Below are 6,045 nucleotides of genomic sequence, written 5' to 3' on the forward strand. Positions count from 1 at the left end.
GGCACCTGAAAAGTGCTGGGATTACAGGCGTAAGCCACTGCGCCCAGCCGACTTCACTACTGTTACGATCCATTCGAATTCTCTGGGGTCTGTAAGGGTTAGGGTTAGCAAGTAGGTTTTTCCGTTTTAAGAGTTGATTCTGATCTGGATCAATAGGTCTAAAAGGCACCTGTCTATTTCCTAGCCGGTCTCAAGCCAAGTACCACCGACTTCATTTTTTGCTCCCTTCCTTCTTTCTTCTTCTTCTTCTTCTCTTTTTTTTTAGAGTCTCTCTTTGTTACCCTGGCTGGAGTGCAGTGGTGCAGTCATGGCTTACTACAGTCTCAGCCATCCAGCTCAAGTGATCCTCCTACCTCAGCTTCATGGGTAGCTGGGACCATAGGCATGCATCACCATGGCCGGCTCATTTTTGAATTCTTTTTTGGTAAAGATGGGGTTTTATCCTGTTGTCCAGGCTGGTCTGGAACTCCTAGTCTTTTTTTTTTTTTTTTTGAGACGGAGTCTCGTGCCCAAGCTGGAGTGCAGTGGCCGGATCTCAGCTCACTGCAAGCTCCGCCTCCTGGGTTTAGGCCATTCTCCTGCCTCAGCCTCCCGAGTAGCTGGGACTACAGGCGCCTGCCAAATCGCCCGGCTAGTTTTTTAGTATTTTTTTAGTAGAGACGGGGTTTCACCGTGTTAGCCAGGATGGTCTCGATCTCCTGACCTTGTGATCCGCCCGTCTCGGCCTCCCAAAGTGCTGGGATTACAGGCTTGAGCCACCGCACCCGGCCCAGAACTCCTAGTCTTAAGTGATCCTCCTGCCTTGGCCTCCCAAAGTGCTGAGATTACAGGCATGAGCCATGGCACCCCAGCTTTTCAGTGTTTTAAAACCAGCCTTTAATATTGTGGTGACGTGACACTGGGGAAAATAATACGATTGGTAGAAAAGAACATTTTAATTTATGGTCGGAGGCCAGGGGGTAACGTCTACAGACCCAGTTACACAGTCTGGTAGGGGCAATAGGCTGGAAGCGATGCTGTTCATAAAGTTAATAACACAGTCAGTCTGATTTGTATGTAGAATGACTAAAAAGCACAGAAAGGCAAAGCGCCAATAATAGCTACACTAAGCTAATAGGGCAGATCATTTCAGTATCATCTGATTATTTCTTGGTCTAATTTGGGATGGATATAATTTCACCCAGTGGTTGGTTTAGTGAACTGTCATGAATCAAAAAGACAGCTCCCGAATTCCTGATTCTCATTAAAAGTCAGAGGAGTCCTTTTCAGGTTTCAACAGTTCCATTTGACCAACAGTTTTGGAGCACTTAAAATGTGCAAGTCACAGCAGATTGTTCGGAGGCTACAATTTTGACCATTTTGTGATTAAATTGCTCTTGTCCGAGAAAAGAATTTATTTTAAAATAATGTGCACTTATTTATTTATTTATTTATTTTTGAGACTGAGTCTCACTCTGTCGCCCAGGCTGGAGTGCCATCGCATGACCTCGGTTCACTGCGACAACTTTCGCCTCCCGGGTTCGAGCAGTTCTTCTGCCTCGCCTCCCGAGTAGCTGGGACTACAGACGCCCACCACCACTCCTGGCTTATTTTTGTATTTTAGTTAGAGACAGGGTTTCACCATGTTGGCCAGACTGCTCTTGAACTCCTCATCTCAGGGGATCCACCCTCCTCGGCCTTCCAAAGTGTTGGGATTACAGGTGTGAGCCACCATGCCCAGCTATTATTGTTTTTTTTGTTTGTTTTTTTTTGCTTTTTTTTGAGACAGTCTTGCTCTGCCACCCAGGCTGGAGTGCAGTGGCACGATCTTGGCTCAATGCAACCTCTACCTCCTGGGTTCAAGTGATTCTCCTATCTCAGCCTCCCGAGTTGGCCGGGATTACAGGCGCCCACCACCATGCCCGGATAATTTTTGTATTTTTTCAGTAAAGACCTGTTTCGCCATGGTGGCCAGGCTAATCTCAAACTCCTGACCTCATGTGATCTACCCGCCTTGGCCTCCCAAAGTGCTAGGATTACAGGTGTTAGCCTCTACGTAGGCCTGGCTGTTGCCCGATTATTCTTAACAACCTTAGGTTAAAGATGAAAGGTATTAAACTGGAAAAGATTATGAGAAACTGGGATAGAAACAGATTTCTTGTTTCCATTTCTTACAATAATAATTGGTAGTGAGGAGGGAGTTAGCCAGCGTATCTCTGGGCTTGGCTTGGTTCTGAGTTCTGGGCCCAGCATAAGCTAAAGGTCTGGAGTTAAGATGGCTGGAGTCAGAATGACTCTATGATAATTTTTTAACTACAGGTAAGCACATGCCTAAATATAGCACAGGAGAAGGGTAAAAAACCAGTTCACAAGCCCTTAAATGTTTGTTTTTAGCCAAGGCATCCTTAGGGCACATGCATTTTGTGTTGCTTTTTCGGGGAACTCAGGAAGAACATTCCCAGAGCCCGGGTCCGCTTCTTTTCTTTGCCCTGTCACTCACTGGTCGCTTGGACCTCAGACCATTTCACTCAGAGAGGACTGGGTATACATTTGACAGCATGGAGAGCCAACCATCGTAACGCCACAGTCCACTGAAACTGACTAGATAAAGCAAAGCAAAACAGTTTTTATTTTCCAGAGCCATCATTTATAAAGTTAAAAGTCTAGGTAGTCATTTAGAGTTCTTTCATCACTATGGAAGATGGGATGGTTTCCTTTAGTCTTGGAAATTTGGTTCTCAAAAGATTATTTCCTTGCAGGCACCTGGCTTATAATCAGGATGAGCTGCCTGTGGGTGATGATTTGATTTTCTTTGAAATGTGGGGAAAAGGAGGAAGGATTCAACTTTTGCAATTTGTACAGCCTGTCATCAGGTGAAGAAAACATGTAGCATTTCAAGATTAAATTTTTATTTGACCTTTCCAGTAATTTATCACAGAGATTCCTTTTTGATGGAAATTTGGTGTTTTTTAAATAGAATAATGGCTTTCTTTATCATTCAAATAAATGTCTTGTCACAACTTGAAAAAATGCAGTTTTTGAAACACTGGAATTTTTATTTCTCCCACAGTTACACATTTTCTAAAGTCCTTTCATGTGTATAAAAATCTGCTGTCTCTTTTTGCCAAATTTTACTTATTCAACAAGGATGAAGGTTTATAGGGAGAAAATATCATAAATTAACAAATTTAGGACTTTTTCCAGTCAAAACAAACAGTGATCTCTGGATTATTTAACTGTAAAATATTACTTAAGCATTCAGGCACGTAAGTGCATGTTTTAAAATAAATCAGGAGGGACTCAAATCATTTTTATGCCTCAAGAGAAACCTTTGAGGTTCTTTCTGCACAGGCTTGCATAGAAACTTAGAGAAACATTATGGAGGAGAAAAGAGATAGTACTGTTTTGTAGTACTAGTGTTAAGTGGATAGTGCTAGTGTTGAGTGGATGGTACTAGTATTGAGTGGATAGTGCTAGTGTTGAGTGGATGGTACTAGTGTTGAGTGGATAGTGCTAGTGTTGAGTGGATGGTACTAGTGTTGAGTGGATAGTGCTAGTGTTGAGTGGATGGTACTAGTGTTGAGTGGATAGTACTAGTGTTGAGTGGATAGTACTGGTGTTGAGTAGAAGGTCATTAGGATACATTACTTTCTTTGCAGATCTACAGCACAGGAGAAGAGTGAAGAGCCTGATGGGGAATCAGAGGAGAGCCCCCAATAATGGTGATCATCAGAATTGTCTTGAGCACCAGTTGGCACAAGTATTATTAGGTCTAGAGACACAGAAACAGAATACATGCACCTCCCATTCCTGTATAGGAACCATGTTAAGGACTGTAATGGGATGTGCACATGGGATAGATAATGTACGTTTAAGCCACATTTTTTAGAAGGAGAGCATCATTCTGCCTGGGTGAGAAACAATTGAGAAAACCTTAAAAGGGGAGGAAATAAGAGGTCAAGGTGGGTGGATCACTTGACGTCAGGAGTTCGAGACCAGCCTGACCAACACGGTGAAAATTTGTCTCTACTGAAAAAAAAAAAAAAAAGCTAACTGGGCATGGTGGTGTGCGCCTGTAGTCTTAGCTATTGAGGAGACTGAGACAGGAGAATGGCTTGAACCCCAGAGGCGGGGGTTGCATTGAGCTGAGATGATGCCACAGCACTTCAGCCTGGGTGACAGAGTGAGACTCTGTCTCACAGTAAAAAAACCAAGAAGGAAAAAGGAGGAAATATACCATCTGGGCCTTTGAAAAATACTTGGAATTAGCTGGGCGCAGTGGCTCACACCTATAATCCCAGCACTTTGGGAGGCCGAGGCGGGCAGATCACGAGGTCAGGAGATCGAGACCATCCTGGCCAACATGGTGAAACCCCGTCTCTACTAAAAATACAAAAATTAGCCTGGCGTGGTGGCACGTGCCTGTAATCCCAGCTACTCGGGAGGCTGAGGCAGGAGAATTGCTTGAACCAGGGATTCGGAGGTTGCAGTGAGCCACGATAGCACCGCTGTACTCCAGCCTGGGTGACAGAGTGAGACTCTGTCTCAAAAAAATAAAAACAAAAAAGAAAGAAAAAGACATGGAATTTTGCCAAGCAGAATGAAAAAGGAATGCATGACATTCAGGGAAGGAGGGGATGGGCAGAACTTGAACAAAGGCCAGTGGTGTGAAAGGCCATTGTGTGTTCAGGAAACTGCCTGTTGAGTGGTGTGGCTGGGTTGAGGTGACTTGTATATGGTTGGGAGTGTTTGTGTTGGGGACAGTGGCTGTAGTGGCAGATGAGCCTGCAAAGTTGTGGTCAGGTTTAGAAAAGCTTTGAGTGGCATGGGTAACTTGCAAAGGGATTTGAACTTGATCCCATAGACATGAAACCTCAACGATTTAAGTAGGGTAATGACATAATCAAATCTTATTTCCAGAAGAGTAATTTCAGTAACAGGAGGTAGCAGGTAGCAGTGGGCTCGCTGGGGGCTACGGGACCAGGAAGGAGTGGGTGGAGGTATTGCAGAATCGAGAGGAGGATATGAACCAGAGGAACAGTGAAGGGATGGAGGAACAGGCGGGCGTTTGAGACTCTTGTCTCAAGTGGAAGACCTGAACATACTTGGCGATGGAAATGACAGAGAGAGAGAGCAGTAAAGTAGACAGGTTTCCAGGCCGCATTACTGATTAGTAGAAATGAAAGAGAGAAGTTTTGGGGTAAAGATAACTGTGTTTCACTTTGGTTATCGTGCTCTTGAGAGGCTGGGAAGGGCCTTTGTGGGTGGAGAAGGTAAGGTTTGCACATGAGAGAGATTAAAATGTGGATGAAGCTTAGGAGACCATCAAAGGACAGAGGGGGCTGAGACTGTGGAAACAGCTGAGATTTCCATGGGGAGGATACAGACTAGGAAGAAGGAAGGGTTGCAGATGAACCCTTGGGGGCCCATTGATGTTTGAAGGGAGGAAGAGGAGATGGAGGTGGAAAGGAAATGGACTTAGAGGCAGAAGGAGAGAACTATGCTGTAGAACCAAGAAGCAAAGAATTTTAGGAAGAAGGTCAAGGCAAAAACCAGTAGGATGAGCAGTGAGAAGAAGCCATTGGGTTTGGCAACTGGGAGGCCCCTGGAGGACCCAGCCCACGAGGGTCCAGTCAAGTGGTGGTGGAGGAAGAAGGCGAACTACAGAGAGAAGAGTGGGGCACGGGCTCCAGGCCAGTGCAAGCTGTGCCCAGACGACAATTTCAAGTTGCCAGCATGATTCAGTCTGGCTGGAGTGCTCCATCATTCAGCTTTAAATGCACAATGCTTGTGTTTTATAGCCTATAGAGTGCAACCTGCTTTGACCTCTTTGTATTTTTTTATAACTTTGTCACTCTGTCCCTGCTTTTGTTCCCTGGAATTTATGTTCTTGGGTTGCGGGAAGTCTTTATAGGTTTTCAGAACATTTTCCTTGCTGTAGCCTTTCTTGTCACAAGGACACCCCCCTCCGCGCTCTCTCTCTCTCTCTCTCTCTCTCACACCACACACACACACACACACACACACACACACACACACACACACACACCACTGTGTTATATAATT

The sequence above is a fragment of the Colobus angolensis genome, unplaced genomic scaffold (genome assembly GCF_000951035.1).
Source record: "Colobus angolensis palliatus isolate OR3802 unplaced genomic scaffold, Cang.pa_1.0 Scaffold133, whole genome shotgun sequence".
NCBI lineage: Eukaryota > Metazoa > Chordata > Mammalia > Primates > Cercopithecidae > Colobus > Colobus angolensis.